This window comes from Python bivittatus, unplaced genomic scaffold (assembly GCF_059951505.1).
Source record: "Python bivittatus isolate LINGU-HERP-01145 unplaced genomic scaffold, Pbiv_v1 ctg000310_np1212, whole genome shotgun sequence".
In the NCBI taxonomy this organism is placed as follows: domain Eukaryota; kingdom Metazoa; phylum Chordata; class Lepidosauria; order Squamata; family Pythonidae; genus Python; species Python bivittatus.
This window is the reverse complement of record NW_028277054.1, coordinates 6,096,176-6,114,074: the sequence shown is the minus strand read 5'-3', so window position 1 is coordinate 6,114,074 and position 17,899 is coordinate 6,096,176. Positions and strand designations below refer to the sequence as shown.

Below are 17,899 nucleotides of genomic sequence, written 5' to 3'. Positions count from 1 at the left end.
GAGAGAGTTAACCACGGCTATTGGATCATGGCCCAGAGCTCTCTCTCTTTTTTTTTTTCCTTTTTTTCCCAGCGTCCCTCTCTCCTTTGCTCTCTCCCGCCCTCTCTGCTTCTCCTTCTTTCTCTTCCCTCCTTCGCTGGCACTGAGCATTCACCCATTCCCAGCAAAGTGCCCACCTCCTTTCCAACTTTCGCCTGCCATTATGCCCCATTCCCTCTTTTGTCTCCCTCCCCTCCCCTGCCCCAAGCCTCAAGCAAGAGCTCGGCCCCGCTTGGCACACCCTGGCAGGACTCCCAACCTGTCGTCCCTCTCGCCCTCTGTGCCAGCTTGACCCCCTCCATTTTCTTTCTTGCTTTCTCGCCTGCAGCCTCTCACTTTCGTTCCTCCTTCCCCACCACCCTGGGCATCTCCCCGCTTGAGCCCCGAAGATGGCATCCTTGAAGACCTACCCATCCTGAGCAGGGTGAGGCGCGACACTAAAAGGCTTGTCTCTCTCACTTTTTTGTGCCAATTTTCGAAAAGGAAAGAAAAAAAAGTTTTTATCTTGGGTTCAGCTGTGGTGCCGCAGACTAAGACTTAGCGGCGTCACCAGGTAGGGTGATGGGTTTGGGGGTACTGTGGGAATGAGAGGAGGCCAGGATGGGAATAACAGTGGAGCTCGGGTGGGAGTCCGGGGGTCCCCGAACAAAAAAGCAAGGGAACCCAAGCTGGCGTTCCCCCATTTATCTTTGCGCAGTGGAGCTGAGAGGCCATTTTGCCCCTTGCTCTGTTGGGTAGCCCACCAGCAACGGGGAGACAACAGAGGAAGGTAGCCGAGAGCCAAGTTGTGACAAAGTCTGCATAATGGCGGACAGCGTCTCCAAGCCCTGTCCCCCAATCCTCCCTCTGTCTAGCAGTGCCAAGGCATGTTGGGCTTCAGAGTTAACCCTATGGGGAGGCCCTTTCCCCCACCCCCAAAGTAGCATCTTTAGCCCTTGGTGGCTCATCTAGTGCACACCCAGCTAATTTTGGCACATGGCTGTTGGACCCACACCCCTTCTGGGGCTCCTTCAAGACGCGGCTAGCCATACCAGCAGCTTGCAAAACCCCCTTGCCTCCTTGGGCTGATCCTACCCAAAGCTGGGATTCTGGGGAATATATGCGCCTGAATATAAGCCTAAATTCTCTCCCCCCCCCCCCGACAGAATTGTAAAATTCTTTGGCCGCAGTGCGGTTGTGTAAGAGGACTAAAGGCCTTTCAGGAATTCCCCCATCAGCCTCCAGGCTGGACGATCACCGCAGAGAAGCAGCAGCAGGGGGTGCCTGGAGCCCTCCGTTTCCCAGGGAATCCGATCTGGCTTGGCAGGTTGGGCTGAGCAGCAAACTGCGCCAGTGGGCTAGCGAAGAGTCAAGCCCGTGGCTCCGTTCGGACGGCTTTTTCCGTGTCGCTGCATTTCCTTCGGAAAGCTGAATTGTTTTGCATTATTATTATTATTATTATTATTATTATTATTATTATTATTGATTTTCTGCCAGGGCAAAAGCACAGGAGTGATCTGGAGGGGGAAAGGAGGGGTGGGGGTGGGAGGAGAGGACTGACCCTGGCAGATCAGGTGGGGAGAAGAAGAGAGAGGGCTGCAGGGAAGGGAAGGGAAGGGAAGGGAGCCGCTGCCGTGGGTCAGGCCTGAGCAGGAGAAAGACTTGCAGCATTGATGGAAGCCGTGCTGGAGCTGGCGGGTGCTGTGGGCAATGGATCAGCAAAGAGAGGGTGAGTTGGCATGATGCCAAGGCCTAGGCGGTCGTTGCCTAGCGACCCAGGTTCCCTTGGCAGCCAGACTGCCGTTTCACTTTCATTAAAGGGTGAGGGAGACAGCGATGGGAGAAGAAATGGGGAATGCGGGGGGACGGGGGGGTGGGCAGCCAGGTCAGGTGGAGATCTCAGAAGGGTCCACGGTGGCCGAGTTGCATTAGACAACACCCTTGGGACTTGCCACGAGGATGGGCACAGATTACAGGGCAGGCTTCAGGTGCCAGCTGGGGGCAAGGGGGGTGCCCTCCCCCCCCCCACAAGTGGCAAAAGAACAAAGTAATCCCAAGGACTTACTGGGTGGGGGGGAGGAACCCACGTGCTTCAGGGCTTCTAGTTCCAGCAAGTCTGTGCTTCAAGAAAGGTGAAACCAAGTTTGGGCCATATGTGAAATGGGAACATGGGTGCAAGGTGGCTCCAAAGGGCCCATCACAGGGGTGGGGTTGTAAGTAGGAGGGTTGCACAGGCTATTGTACTTCTTTATACCCTCTCTCCCGCCAAACCTGCTTAGAAAGCCACTTAAAAGTCACGGCATATAAAGAGCTGTAGTGTTCCCCACTGCTGGCACCTTCCTGTTTCCCGTCTTGTTAAGAGAAGTCGCGTCTACTCCCTAAGGAGGTGCCCTTTGCAGCTAAGGCTGTTCTGGAGAAGATGCAGACATTGGCTGAGGGGGCAACACACTGTGTTCGGACCTCGGGAGCAGGTTTGGCAAATACCACCCGATCTAAATTGCATTCTGGATTCAGGCTAGTCGGGCAGGGAGGGGGGTGAATTTTGGCTGGCACCGAAGAAGTCAGGTTGCTTTGTGTGGATGGGTGAGAAGGTCGGAACAGCAGACTGGTACCCTGGTGGCAGCTGGCAATTTATGGGGGAGGGGGGTGCAGAATTGGAAGGTTGTCTGAATAAATGTTGGAATCAAAAAAATAGGAAGACAGGGTCTGGGGGCCTTGAAGGAGGCAAGCTTGGCACTTAAGAGTTGGCACAGGCTCTGGCAGATAACAATATAGGCAAGGAGGATCGCTCCCCTGCTGCTCATCCCCAGCATTTTGAGGCCAGGTTGGCCAACAGAGAAGGGCTGGCAGGCAGGCAGGTGGGGGCAGAGGGTTGGCTGGCTGGCTGGCTGGCACTCTGGGGGCCAGCCTGCTGGCGGGCAAGTTGGCACAGCATACCGCAATACAGCGTGATGTGAATTCATTAGAGGCCAGAGCGAGAGAGCGAGACAGGAAAAGAAGGGAAGTCGCGCGGGGGGGGGGGGGGAATGGGAGACGGGCACTGACCCAAAGGCCAGACAATGGCAGCAGGTAACCATGGTAATGTGCCCGGCTGTGCCAGCCTATGTGCTGAAGTGGGAAGAAAATGATCCAGACAACCCTGGGGAATTGCCCACCCACAATGGTATAGGGTGTGGAAGAGAGGTGGGCTATTGTCTCTTTCCCCTACGTTCCTACTGTCTACAGTTTTGAAATGTGTAAGTGGTGCCAAGATGCCTTCTCCTTGTCTCTCCCTTCTACTCCCATATGCCACTTCTGCTTCCTTGGCGATTTCACCCTCCTTTTCCCAGATCTGGCTAACCTTCTCATTCCTTCATTACTCTCTGATGCTGTTGAGCTCACCCAGATTCTCCTTGCCCCCCCCCCCCAACCCTGCAGAGAGGCCCCCTTTCTTTCCAGCCAGCCTGCATCCATATTGCATTCTCCTCTTCATCCCCGGACTCGCTGGTGATGCAGCAGCGCCTGAGGGAGGGAGGCAGGGAGGTGGCACAGTGCCCAGATCTCAGTATTCCTCTGCTTGCACGTCCCTGTCTCCTTGCCATTGTCTCCCTCAGTCTTTTGCTCCTTGCACCACACTGCATCTCACCCTCCAGGCCACCATTACGGCTGTCTGCCTTCTTCTCCCACCTTGCCAGGGTTGGTGGCTCCAGTGGTTGAGCACACGGTGCCCAGAGAATAGCCATTCTACTATTTTGGTTCCCTGCCTCCCCCAGTGCAGCCCAGCTCAGAGGAGGACCCCTTTCCCAATCTATAGCTTTACTACCCCATCTTGACTCTCTGTTAAAATCTTCACCATTGAAAGGTGGAAGTAGGGAGGCAGAGAGAAGGAAAGGTATGTCTCGCTCTTATTTCTCTCATTCCTATCTTTGCTTTTCCTTTGCAAAAAATCATGTGGTTATTGAACTAAGCTGTTTTCTGGGTTAGCACAATAATTGAGTCATAAACTTGACCAAATGTGCTGGATTTGTGCCACATGCTAAGCCATTACAAACCACGGTTAAACTAACCAAGTTTAACGTGTGAATGCAGTCATCACGTCTTTAACAAAGCAGGTTAATAATGTGCAAGTACACAACTGTCTGCTCATTGATCTCACTTCAGTCCTTTCTGCATTTATGATCTGAAAGCCTTTATGATTCTTCAAATTACCCTATTTTGGGCACATTATGTGAAGACCCAGGTTTTTTAAGTCCACAATGCTGAGAAAAGCAGAAGGAAAGAGAAAAAGACTATCATCAGCAAAGTGGATGGAGTTGGTTACAGCAGTGATGGGTACACTCTTGGAAGACCTGAAAGGGACAGATCATTCTGGAAAAGGCCTGTCTTTGTGGTTTGCTAAGAGTCAATTCCAACTCCTAGGTAGAAGAATTCTTGGCTGTTATGGGAGAGCAAGGGCAGTGCTGAAATTGTGGGGCAGAGGTATCACTGCAAAAAGTGATGCTTCTCTGGATCCATATTTCAGAGTGTACAATAAGATCCATTTTAAGGAGTGGCAGCAGTGAAAATCCATAAAGATTTCCTAAGAGGGGTCTAGTTATACTGAGTCACCTCATATGGTACCTCCACATGGAGTTGCCTCTTGGGCTACTGGAGTTCTGAGATAATTTCGTCCACCCATATTCTGCTGAGGAATCATTCCCCCACATCACAAAAATGCTATATATATCAAAGGAGAATAGAGACTTGCTCAGAGACTCATACATTTAGATAATGAGTTAATCTTTTAAAAATTCCCTTGCCTTCTCTTGAAATTCCTCAGAGATTTGGCCTGAGAAGAAACGTCCACATCCATCATGAATTTCCACAGCGTGAGTAGAAGTGGTGAAATGCCTTCAAAAAGGAGCTGCACATTTTTGCTTCCAGGTAAATTCATCTATACTTCTTCCTCTATGGTTCAAAAGAATATTCCATACTTCAGACAACTCTAAGTTGCCCTTAAATTGTGATGTTCTCATGGGCACCTCCCCACAAAAAGAGAGTTCCTTTTTGCCCAGATTTCTGTGTAGTCCTGTGAGGCCACTCACCCCACTTAGTGCAGGAACCTGCTAGAGTGTGTTCCTAAGTATGCCACAAATGGAGGTCTATATCTCTTGGACTTCTGCCTCAGAAGAATCATCAGGATGGAGCTTGCTGTCAAGACCAAGACATCCCAAATCCTAAACTTCACATATTCATGGATGACTCCCATTAAGCAGAGTATCAGCAAGTTTTCAGGACTGACTCTCCAAACCCCATAACAAACTCAGCATCTCTCATTTCCACTGTTTGCTTTTTGGAGGATGGTGTCATTGACCGTGTGCAGAATCTCTTAATTGTCTCAGTCCACACACCATTCTCACCCCCCGTACAAACACACATTGAGTAATTGCAACCAGCCCTGAAGACCAGTGCAATTATAACAGCTAGGGTGTTGGATTTGGGTGAGAAATGCAAATTCCAATTCCTGCTCACCTATAAAGTTTGGTGGTGTCTTAAGATCAGTCGCCTGCTATCTGACAAGGTTGTGAGTGGGGATCCCACAATCCTGTGCAACGTGACTGCATTGGAAGGTGGGTAAGGTGCAAGGAAGACGGATAGAATTAAGAAAAGCCAGATGGTGTTAGGTCTTTATGCTTTTGCTTCTGCTTTTGTACAAAACTAAGCCCTGTGAAAGTGGGAATATTTAAAGAATTGTGACACCATTTTTTGTGTTCTCCGTGAAGACTCAGGTTGACTAGGCCGAGTTTTCTTCAAACTGCGTTCCTAAGGGCAAAAGAAGACTTCACTTGAACACAGCTAATTTTCTATCACTAAAGCTTTGCCTTTTGGTCTGGGGTTCTGGGATTTAGTGTTACATTTTTAAAAAACAGATCCCATGTTCTGAAGAAGTTTGAAGAACCCTGGACTAGACTCCAGATGCATAGTATCAAGACTGGGAATGCACTAACCTTGGGGATTTCTTTATCATCATACAGTTGGGCAATTTCTTTTCAAAACTTCCTCTCCTAGTGTCGTTGTTGTTTTTGTTGTTATAGGCTGAGAAGCAGAATACCCATTACTCACTGAGCCCCATGGAGGACAAAAAATGGCTCGATGGTAAGATTTTCTCACAGCTTTAACCATTGTTCCCCTCACATTTTGCATATTTAAAGACTTTCTGACTTTGCAATTGGATTTGCCCATCTTTTGTGGCTAATACTCCCTTTTTTCAGGTGGGGAACTACAGCTGAGCCCGTTCAATCTGCAACCCTAGTTATGTTGCAGGCTATTCCCAAAGAACCTGGTTAGCTGAACATAGTCCCATAGCAGGCTGTGCCCAAAGAAATAAGCCCATGAGATTACTTTTCTCTGTGTTTCAGTTCTTTTGGCATCTTTATCCAAGTCTGTTAGAGGCCTAGTGGCTTACACACTAAGCTTCAGCCTTTCCTGTTGATTTAGATACTGCGTGGCTCTGTGTGGTGTGACTAGTTTACGATTCAGTATTTGCGCAAACCTAGAACACAGGTTAACTCAGTAACTAAGTCAAATGCATCATGCAGACCCAAATACTCAGTTCCTTGTTCTTCAGAGAACTGTTCCCCAGATCTTGCACCCTGCCAAAAATTCTACCCTGGATGTCTCCTTGGTCACAAAGAGGTTGCTTGACTTAGTTGAGATTCCTTGCCTTTAATGCCTCCATTAGGGCTGCTCCAGATATGCCAAGGTGAACAAATATTTCTTTTCTTTGTTAGATGTATCTCCCACCTTTCCTTCAGGAGCTCAGGGCAGTGTGAATAGGACTCACTTGTCCCATTTTTCCTTACCACAACAATCCTGTGAGTTAGTGGGCTGAGAAAGGGAGTGACTGACTCAAAGTCACCCAGGAAGCTTTCATGGCTGAGAGTAGACATGAATCTGGGTCTCCCTGGTCCCATCCAATGACTACATTAACAACTACACCTATGTGTGTAGTAGATGTGCCTAGCTCTGCAGTTTCACTCAAGTGTGATAATAGTGGACAGTGTGTTACTTTCTTGCATTGAAAATAGGTTGCTGCTTCTGGCTAGAGCATTAAATATTTTCCCTTTCATCTTGGAAATGCAAAACTTCCCAGGGTTCTACTGGTGCTTTGGGCCCCAAGGCAGGATCTAGGTTAGCCTTCCCCAAACTATGCCTTTTAAATGTGTTAGACTACAACTCCCATCACTCCCAGCCTTTCTGTGAGAATATAGTGGCATAGTTTTCTTGGAGATTTACTGAAGGCAAATGATCTGAGAACTGTCACTCCTAAGCGCTGATTCTAAAGCAAACTTTTCAGATTTGAAGACCTCTTGATGTTGGAGTTGACCTCCTTTTGGCAGGCTGGTTTGGAAGGATGCGAGTTGAACTCCAGTACATCTGGGGGGCACCACCTTGGGGAAAGTAGCTCTAGTTTCAGCTCTGTATTTAACAAAAGACCATTAGTGACTCACCTAATCTTTCCAATTTCCAAAGTTGCGTGTCAAAGATGCACAGGAAACTGATGGCCATCAGTCTAGATGGCTTTAAAAGGGGACTAACAAATCATGAAGGATTGAGCTAGCAACAATTACTTATCCTGATGGCTTTATATCGCCAGGTAGATTATAGGCAGAGTGCCATAAATACCAGCTATTGGAGAGGATCGATTTGTGAAGGAGGGCTACGGCCTTACCTCCATGCTTGTGAATTTCCCAAAATCACTTGAACTAGTTGGGCTGCTTGCCCATATCAAGCAAGGCTTGTTTTATGTTCATAACACCAGGGAGTTGTGCGTTGCCCTAGACCCAACATTTTTCTCTCTTTCTGCTCTGAGCAGAAACATCTCAGTCATTTCAGTGGGCTTTGCCCAAAAAAATTTGTAGGAGGGATCGTACTCAGTGTTAATCAGGACACAGGGGTGCGTTGAATGTTTGGCTTCTGCTATCCAAATGTCTTAGACCAGTATTTTTCACCAGATATCACCCACCTCAGCATCTTTATGATTGTGATCAGTATCATCAGTGCAAGTATCCTGTTATAGGGCATAATAATGAAGATGATATTTATATGCTGGCTTTCAAGGCCCACCCACCTTGTAAATCTGGGTTGAGTTATTTTCATATTTCAGCTGATTCATGGCTTCCCCTTGTAGTTAGTGCCTCTGATGTCCTTGGTGAGCCACATAGGAACCTTTGGCTTAAGGACATCAAGAGGAATTCCAAAAGATCATTCCCAAGGTTTATGTAGTCCAGTATCCTGTTTCCTTGCTCAGCTAATCAAAATTCCCAGAAAGTCTATCTGCAGAACTCACTTCCCCCCTGTTGTCCTTCCCTGTGCCCCTACAGGAGCAGTGGGTTGGTATTAAATGATATTCTGCCCTGATGGATCTATTTATTATCGTGGCTGAAACCAGTGCTAAAGCATGGGGGCAGCTGCACCCAGTGTTCCTACATGGAAATGCCCATAGCCTCTTCACTCGCTGATTCTGATCTAACAGAGAGCAATAACTCTTAACTGCCCTTTCTTCTCCACAGCAAGCAATGGAGGAACTCTTGAAGTGCCTTAGTCACTCAGTAATAGACACCCATGGAAACAAGCTATCTTCTGTGTCATGAAAGCTAGAACAGAAGGACTGATCTGTTCCTCTGTCAGGAACACTGGTTCTTAGGTGCTGCTTCATAAAATCTTAGAATTGGAAGGGGGCCATTGAAACCAGTCCCTTGCTCGGGGCAGGAATCCAAATTAAAACTTCCCCAACCAACTACTAGCTGGATCCATCCAATGAAGAGGAACCCACCACCTCTCTGGGTAATTAGTGTCCACTGTTGAACTGCTCTTATTGTTAAGAACCTTTTTTTAACATTCCATGGAATCTCCTTTCCTGCAACTTAAATCCATTTCTCCTTTATCTTGGACTCTGGGATGAGAAGCAATAAATCTAGATTTTCTTCTGCATGTCACCCTTTCAGGTATTTGAAGAGGGCTATCATTCTTCCTCATTCTTTTCTTCTCAAAGTAATGTATGCCCAGCTCTTCCAATCACTTGTTATAGGACTACAGAAACCTGGTGGAATGCAAGTCAAAAGTAGGACATAGTTTTTAGTTCCCTGATGAGGTCCATTGCTTGTTTCAGTTTGTCTGAATCCTGAAGGTGTGGCGCCTAGAACTGGACACAGTACTTGAGATGGGGGTGTGACTAATGCAGAATAATGTAGAATTATTACTTCCTGTGATTTGGAAACTGAACTTAAGTCATCGCTTCCCTGCCTACGCAGTGGTGGGTTTGCCCAATAACTCATTAAAATGGGGATGGGCTAGGTTGTGATTCAATGTGAGATGGGAAATTCAGCCATTGTCTTAGTACTTTGTGAGAGGCTAGGCCAATATGGTTTATTTATCTAGCACTGCCTGTCACATGAAAAGAACAATTGTGTTTTGCTAACCTATTTTGAAGCTTAGGATGCTTCTTTGTGGGGCAGCCTGACACACAAAAGAAGCCTTGATTGGGACAGAGAAAAATCAAGAAGTTCCCATCAGTTATCAGCCAAGTGGCCTTCATCAGGCCAAGGCTTCTCAGTCTACGTCTTCCTTCGGTAAAATGGCGTCTTGCTTTTTAAACCCAAAGAGCAGCGTTTATTGTACTTCTGAGCCAAATCTCCAGCTCATGATCCTACCTCTGCTTCTATGTCAATACAGCTAGCAAGAGACAGAATCAGCTGATAAATACCCATTCTCGGTCTGCAGGCAGATTCTGTCTATTCTTGAGGATTAAAAATCCCTAAATTTTGTCACTGTCATCCTCTGTCCACCCCTTCCCAGCAAAAGCAAAAAAAACAAACAAAAAAACCCCGAAAGCCACTGGAATCAGATCTGTGCAGATGGATTTTCTGGAAATATTTTCAGGTGGACATTTTAGAACAAAGTCCTGGGCTCTTTCCAAAATAAGGTATGGATGGCAGGTCGCTCCGTGGCAGATGGGGAGAACTGGTGCAGGGTAGGTCATACAGAAATGTTAAAACTAAACGTAGCAGCACTAAGCAATCACCCAGCCACTGTCTTTGTATTGCATGAGATGTTTCAAAGCACGGCAAGTGCCTCTCTTTACATTACGTGGTTAAACTTACAATATCCTGCACATAGCAAAATGCTGATGGCGCATGAGCGCCCTCTTGTGCGTTTTGCTTGAAAAGCTTATTTTTAACCCTTCAGCTTGCATTCCTCCTCCACAGCCCACAAAAATCTCAGAGTTTCTCAAGCTTGGCAACTTGAAGATGTGTGGACTTCAACAGCGGCTGACTGGGGAATTCTGGGAGTTGAAGTCCACACATCTTCAAGCTGCCAAGCTTGAGAAACACTGGTCTATCTTTTCCTGGGCCTTTACCCGGTATAGCTTACAACCCCATTAACAAGCCAGCAGAATAAGCTCTAAGAAGCAACCCAGCCCATTTGATTAAAACAGCCGATGTGAACCAATTGTCAACCATCTGTTGCAGCATTTAGCAAATATTCCTCTGCTGACAAGCCCTAGAGAAGTTACTGGGCAGTAGCTGCATGAACAGGCAGGGTGTATCATGATGACTGTCAGTGCAACGCATACTCAGGGCACCAGCTGAAAATTTGGGAAATTTTGGTGGGAAATTTCAGTGGAAGGTCCCAGCATCGGGGTGGTTTGCCGTGCATGCCTGCAGTTGCACACATGCCACCCACACCTGCATTTGTGCGCCAACGCACATTTGCAGTTACGCACATGCCACCCCCACCTGCAGTTGCACCCATGCCATTGACACATGCCATGTATATATATGCAATTGTACACCCGCATATAGGCAGTTTCCAAAGGAAGGGGGTCTGCTTGTACTAAAGCAAGTGTTGCTAATAGGAACAGGAGGAAGAGGAAGAGGAGAAGAGGCAGATTTGGGGGGAAGAAAGAGTGGCGCTGGAGCCTAGTTGGAAGGCCTGACAACTCTGGATGGGTTTTCTTCTTTAGAAGAAGACAGGTTGCTCCGTGGCATATCTCCATGGCATAGAGACCTCTCTCTGAAGGTCCTAGACCTATCCAAAAGCTCATAGATCTATCCAAAATGAAGCCACAGTAGAGCTTGACTCCCAACCAAATCATTACATGAAAGCTTGGGGTCTTGGGATTTAAATGGGATGAGTAGGAAACTCAAATGTCAATCTTCTGTGCTGAAACGGCCTTGTTCAGGTCAGTAGAGAATCTGCCCCCAGCAGCTCCTGAGCCAAGATCCAGACTACCTTTCAGACTTGCCATGAACAAGGGCCATACCATCTCCCAGCCAGGCCCTGACCTCTTCTGGATGGGCTTAGCTTCAGCAGAATGGCTGAGCTTAGTCCTTCTGCCCATTGCGCTCCCTGAACATTGTCTTTCTTCCCTCTCGTTTTTCATCTCCTCCATCCCTATATGTTTCCTCTCCCCCTCCCTCCCCAGCCTTCCAGGTTTTGTTGCTTCTACGCTGTGGCGTAGTTATCTCCTTGGCACCTGCAGGTGTCAAGATACATCGCCAGCTGGGTGATGCTTCCCTTCCCCAGCAGTCTTCCACCCAGCTCCTGCTGTGGCTTTGCCGGTTGCCATAAACCCGTAGATCCGAACTTGCGGTACGACTGCCTCACACAAGCTCGAGTCTGTGGGTATGTGTCGACCTTGGCCAAGACCTCCTGAGATGCTGCTACACCGGACCGGCTTTCTAGAGTTGGAGCGTAACCATCAGTTTCACTAAAACCTGACGAGGGCTGAGCTCTCCACTGAGAAGGGAACAGTCTGGCAACTTCCATCTCTTCCTTTTCTTCCCAGCCTTCGTCGGAAAGCTCATGGAGAAATACAGAAGAGCAACGTGAGCACCGGGTTCAACTTTCTGACTATCTTAGCTTTCATTTAAAAAGATGATAATCAGAGGCCTGAAAAGATGCGCTTCTGAGGGTGGGCGATGCCTGCTAAAAGGGGCTGCTTTGCAACGGCCTTTTTTGGTTTTTTAGGGTTGGTAGGGGGGGTGCCCTGCGGTGTCCCATGTCTCTTCCTATGATTAGTAAGTCTAGAATCACTTTTTCAAACCAATAACAGGAATAGTAAAGAAAAGAAAGAGAAGTGATGCTTGCTTATCCCCATTGGTATAAATTTTAAAGGTTGCAGAATTCCCATTATATTGATTTTATTTCTTACGGATGTTTCTATGCTGCTTTACTCCAAATGGCGCTGAGTGGCCTTGGCAGGGAATCTTCCTTTCTTTCTTGAGTCAGCAATAATCACAGCTCTGCCAGTCAGTCAGTGGGAGGAGACCTTTGGGTGGGGCCCAGAGGTGCTGTAGGACCCATGTTAATCCTTGCAGTTACTCTTTGCTGGCAGGTAGATGTGAGCAGGGATACAAAATGCCAGATGTTTGCTGTGTTCTACAGGCACTGATTTTATAAAGGCTTCACAGAATTTATTTTATTTATTTTAATGCAGAATAAATATTAAGAAATATTAAATGTATAGGCCACCCAACACTATGACAGCTCTGGGTGGTGAACAATATAAAAATTTAAAACAATACAAAGCCTTCCTCTCTGATATTTTGTGGCTGGCTGGAAGGCTGTAGTGATAATGGAAAATATTTGATATCTATAGATCTAGATAGATAAGATAGAGGATGGATGATAGATAGACAGACAGACAGACAGATAGATAGATAGAGGATGAATGGATAGATAGATGTGCTTGTGTATGTATGTATAGGTGTAAATGCCCATGCGCGCGCACACAGAGAGAGATACACATACACACATACTCATTCAAACCCACACGTTTGCATGTGTGTTATCAAAACCCCAAAACTAGGAGTGGTTTTTACTTTTCACTCAAAAATCCTTGAAAATTTGGCACTGGTTCTCTTGCTGGAAGCCAATCTCTCTGTTTTATTCTTCATTAGGCAGCATGTTTCCTTGAACCTGGGGCAAAATTGACCACTCCAGGTGTGTTCACGCAACACACTTAACCTAATTACTGAATTAGGTCATTTTTTGAGTTCCACAATCCACTGAGCTATAAACTAGCCAAACAGGCAGGTTTTGCACTGCTAAACTACAGAAGACGTAACCGAAGCCAACAGTAACCAAAGTTATCATCAGGTGGGCATGTCGTTGCTGAGACTTCAACTGGCCTGGTTGAGTATGTTGTCTGAAAACAGCTCCGTCATGTATCAGGGCCCTATGAAAACTTCCCAGTCTCTTACAGCCGGATCTTCTAACTAATGCCCAGTCTTCTTCAGTCTGCGGTGGAACCCTGCAGTACTCCTCCCGATGAAACCTGAGAAACCATCCTTTTCTTCCTCCTCTCCTCCGCCTACCAGAGCCACTGCGTGCCTCGTGTTGAGGTAGTAGGTTGTATGGTTGAGAATAACACCATCAGGAGATAACTATACAGCCTCCTAGCTTTCCCTGAGGCATCGCCATAAAGACAAGACGAGATGGTCCATTTGGTAGCAGGGTGTCAGCCATCATCCGGGTAAGTAGAAGTGACTTCCTGCAGCTGCAAACAGCTGGGTGGAACCTCAGGAATTCCCAACAGCAACTGAGCAGGTACCAATGCAGTATGTATGGAATTGTTGTAGTTGCCCTTCTGCATTTGGAATTAGGCTAGTGAATGACAGCCATAGCTTTCCTGCTTTCTCTCTTGGAAATGTGCAGGGCAGCCTAAAAGTCAGAAATAGGCACAAACATTAAGAAAATTGGAGGAGTCCCTTCCACTGGTGTGCCAATAGATGTGTCTGTCTCACTGTCACAAGTTCTGCTGGTTTCAGAAGCAGCAAAAAAAACCCCTCTTTTAATCTGTTGGTCAGAGGAAAAGGCAGGATGATTATGCATTCCAGAGACTTCTTTCAAACCTTCAACCCTCTGGGAGGAAACCTCCCAGAGGTTTCTTTAATTTCAGAACCTGCACATTTGCCAAGTAAGTTATTCCAATAAAATGACTTGCACAGTTTTGTGATTAGCAGAAGCCTTAAAAAAAAAAAAAAAAGCAAAGTTACATATTCTGCTGAGGAAATGCTATAAAGTAATTATGTAAATGTGTATGATGATTGCAGAATTCAGCTTTCCATTGTGCATTGCAAAATCATGACTGTAAAGTTCATGCATTCTTTCCTGAACAAAGGTATTGGCTTTCTCTGTGGATGGGCAGGTACATTCATATGTATGTCCTGTTTGGTTAGCCAGATATTAGAACATGGATATAATGCATGAGACCTAAAAGGAGAAGTTAAGCCTTTCACTGCATAAATGGCATACTTGTCATTCATCCTGACCTCAGAACGAATGGATAAAGATATTCATGGAACAATTTTTGTGGAGGGGAAAAGAACGCAGGCTGAGCAAAAATGTTGGAGAAGTAGTGCGAAATAGGACTAGGTCAAGGAGAAAAACACCAAGGGTACCAGAGGTTGCCTTATTACATGCTTATCCTGCCAAGGATCTCAGCCGGCATTTATGCAACATGCTATGGGAGACTAAAATGTGGTTGGGTAGTTTATGGTTCAGCAGGTTGTTGGAACCCATCCATTGTTTTAACGTCTCGTACAAATTGGATGATTCTGCTAAGCCAGACTGGTTTAGAGGTTTGGGCATTGCGTGCATAGGATTGCAGGAACGGTGCTGAATTAACACAGCTCTAGGGTTTAGCATGCTGTGGGGATCCACGCATCGCACCGGGTCTGCTCCCTCCTTCTCCCTTCTCCCTCCCAGCCACATTTTTGTCAGACCGGCAATTCTGCAAAGTAGGTCTGGAGGTGATTTGGTGAATGGAGTTTTGTTGTATTCCCCTTAGAGTGAAGAGAGAGAGAGAGAGAGAATTTGGACCCTTAATACACATTCTGAGAGCTGGACGTGGGGCGGGTGATGCTCCTTCCAGATGAATCATTGCGGAGTGAAAAGGTATGAATTCCTGCTGCATGTGAATGGTGAGGGTGGAGTCACTATCCGATGCAATTTGTGCAATTGTGAGCTCACAAAGGTGCTGGAAGAAGAGGTGGCGATGGGTTTTGTAACCTTTATGAACAGTGCGAAGGGGTCTTTGTTTTGCCATGCGAATTGTCCTTGTTTGTGCCGTGAGTGGCTGTCTGGGATGGTGTGGAAGCTATATTATGGGATGTAGCCTTTGTTAAGAGCACAAAGACCTTGCAAAGAACATGTGTGGGGCTAGGTAGCTCTGACGTGGGGGTCAGGCATGCCCAACTGGCACAGAGAGTGCACTTTTTTCGGCCAGCTCTGTGGGCGGGGAGGGGTGGCTTCATTTCCACACCGGATGCTTTGTGTGGGCTATAATTGCTCTTTGTGTTGTCTCCGAGCAGTGCCAGGTTGTGTACATCGGTGTGGGGCTCCTGCACTCCGTGTGTGTGTGTGTGTATGCACTTAATGTGGCAACCTTGTGTTTTGTACACGTATTAAAAAACGTGAGAAAATGGCCTTCCTTGATTTGGACAAAAGTCTGTGGTTCCAGTGGGCTGGTCAGATACTTCAGCAGCACAGGAATGGGGCAAGAAGGCAACAATTAACTACGTTGGTCCTTCCTGTCTACTACTCTGAGGTATACTGCCCTTGAATATGAGGGCTCTGCTCCACTCCTACAGTACAATCCTCCACAGAGCCTTCCTCTTCTTCTTCCTCACCTTCTTTTCACCTTCTCTGCTCCACTGCCCCTCTCCTGGCCCTGCTTCCTGCTCCAGTGTGCCCCCCCCCGAGATGGCATGATATTGCAGGTGAAGCATTTTCCATCCCGGGGCCCTGGCACACCTGGGCAGCAGTAGGGCACTCTTGACCTGTGGCAGGTGCCCAGGCGGCATGGCACATCTGGCCCCTGCGGCGTGGCGTGGTTTGCACGGGGCAGGGCTTGGGGGGTCACCTTCTGGTACCTGGGGTTCTCGGCCCTGGCACCCTGTCTGGGTGCCCTTGTCTGCTGGGCACAGAGTGCAGGTTTTGTGGGCAAAACCACACCTGGCACCCTCACCTGCTGCTCATTGTCTGGTTTGGCTGCTATTTGAATTTTTCCCAGCCAGCCTCCTCCCTCGCTCCCTCCGCCCCTCCGCCGCTCCCTCTCCTCCCCTCCTTCTCCCCGCCCTCCCTACCGTCTGGATCCTGCAAGTCTGATAAAGTTGCATTCCGTTCCAGACAACAGCCGCATTGCGTTGCTACAGCATAGACAGTGGCCCAGGGAGAGAGAGAGAGAGGCGTACAGCCAGAGCAAGGGAGTGATGGGGAGGCAGGGAGAGAGCGGGCGAGCGCGAGCAAGCGAGCATCCGTCAGCACACTCATCCGCGCAGCCGAGCGAACACCAAGGACAGAGAATGGCCACCAAGGAAGGCGGATGGCGAAGAAGACGCCAGCAGGTTAACCTTTCCTCCGTGGGCGCAGGAGTTCAACAGCCCTCGAGCTGATGAAATTGGCAGGGGGCTCAAGAGGACCAGGTGGGGGAGGCAAGGAGGGGAAGGGAGGGGACGGGGAGGGCAAGGAACAGGTGACGGAGAACAAGGGCTTGGGGAAGAGCTTGCCCGGAGCAGCCAGAAGGGGTCTGCAGAGGGTCCAAAGGGTCCTGGCACGGGTGGGGTGGCAGATGGCACGCAAGGCATGGATCAGAAGCCGGGAAGCCTGAGCAGAGGGGTGGGGAGCCAGCGCTGTGGGGGCGGTGACGGGGAAGAGGCAGGACAATGACCCCAGAAAGGAAAAGGGGGGGGGGTTGCTGCCATGGCTGTAGAATGCCATCTTTGGGGGCAAATGGGAGTGAAACTGGGCAGGGGAAGAAGTGGTGTTTCTCTGCAGTTTCAACAGTTGCCACCTGGGGCAACTGTTCTCAAAGTGGCATGGGCATTTCAGGGGTGCTGCTTCCCCCCCCTTTCCACAGAAGAGGAGATGAATGCCTGGCACCTTCCCCCACGGGTTTCCTTAAGGGTTGCCATCCATCCACCCCACCCCTTCCTGATGGAACATCGTGCCCCCCCCCCCATTCTCCCTGGGGATTGAGCCCTTGCTCCAAAAACCTCGCCTTACCCCAAAGACAACGGGCACACCGTTGCACGGGCATCAAAAAAGGCTTAATTCTGATAGGATGCAGAGACATACCTCGGCGACCACACCCACTCGAGGGGTTACCATTCTCAGACACCCTGGGCTCACCACCCTCTTCCAGCCGTACGATGGGTCTTTTCCTTCTCCCTCTAAAAATGGGCACATCGCCTCGGAAAAACCCACCGGGATTGGGGAAAGAAGGGAATGTGCAAACAGAAAGATTGGGCAAATGGTCTCCCCCCGTCCCCCATCTCCCAGTGTTTACATGCCAGGAGAAGTCTGTAAGCCCTGGGTTATGTTTGCAGGGCAGGTGGGGGCTCAACACGTATGCTGGGGCAGGTGGCACAAGAAGCAGGGAGAAGGGGGTATGTCATGTCACCTGCATGTGCCATAAAATAAGCCGTTTTGTACACGCAGGCGGTGTGGAGGGCAGGTTCTTTAAAAGCAGGACGCTGCTGAGAGGAGGAAATGTATTGTTCGTGAAGAGGATGGAGTGGAACATAAATGCAGAGGGTGGCTTTTGTGTGCTGTAAGTGCCCAGGTGAATGCATGAAGAAAAGATATCTGGATGGGGACGCAGGCAATGTTGGTGCGTGCTATGTGCAAAATCGGGTGTGACTGGCAGGGAGGCGACAAGGATGTTGCCCTGTGTCTAACAGCTCTGAAGGAGCAGAGACTGAATAACCTCTTGGGCAGAACAGACTCGCCCTGTCCAAGAATACCTGCTGGGCAACTGGTTGCTATTTCTGCATGGTGCTGGTGTCGGGGGCTGAAAGGGGGTATCTCTGGACCGCAGTTGCCTCCAGCACAATTTTGGATCGATGGCAGTTTG

General features: G+C 48.4%; 1 long non-coding RNA gene across 2 annotated transcripts in view; it reads left to right on the top strand.

The window, feature by feature from the left end:
* LOC148216115 (uncharacterized) overlaps positions 1-6,333 on the top strand; it is a 30,138-nt gene extending 23,805 nt beyond the window's left edge. The window contains exons 1-3 of one of the 2 annotated variants that reach the window (XR_015795987.1): positions 40-463; positions 4,817-4,920; positions 6,072-6,333. This is a non-coding gene — a long non-coding RNA (uncharacterized LOC148216115). Of the gene's footprint in view, positions 1-39; positions 464-4,816; positions 4,921-6,071 lie in introns of those variants that run through there. The other variant, XR_015795986.1, reaches the window with a different exon arrangement.
* The last annotated feature ends 11,566 nt before the right edge of the window (positions 6,334-17,899 follow it).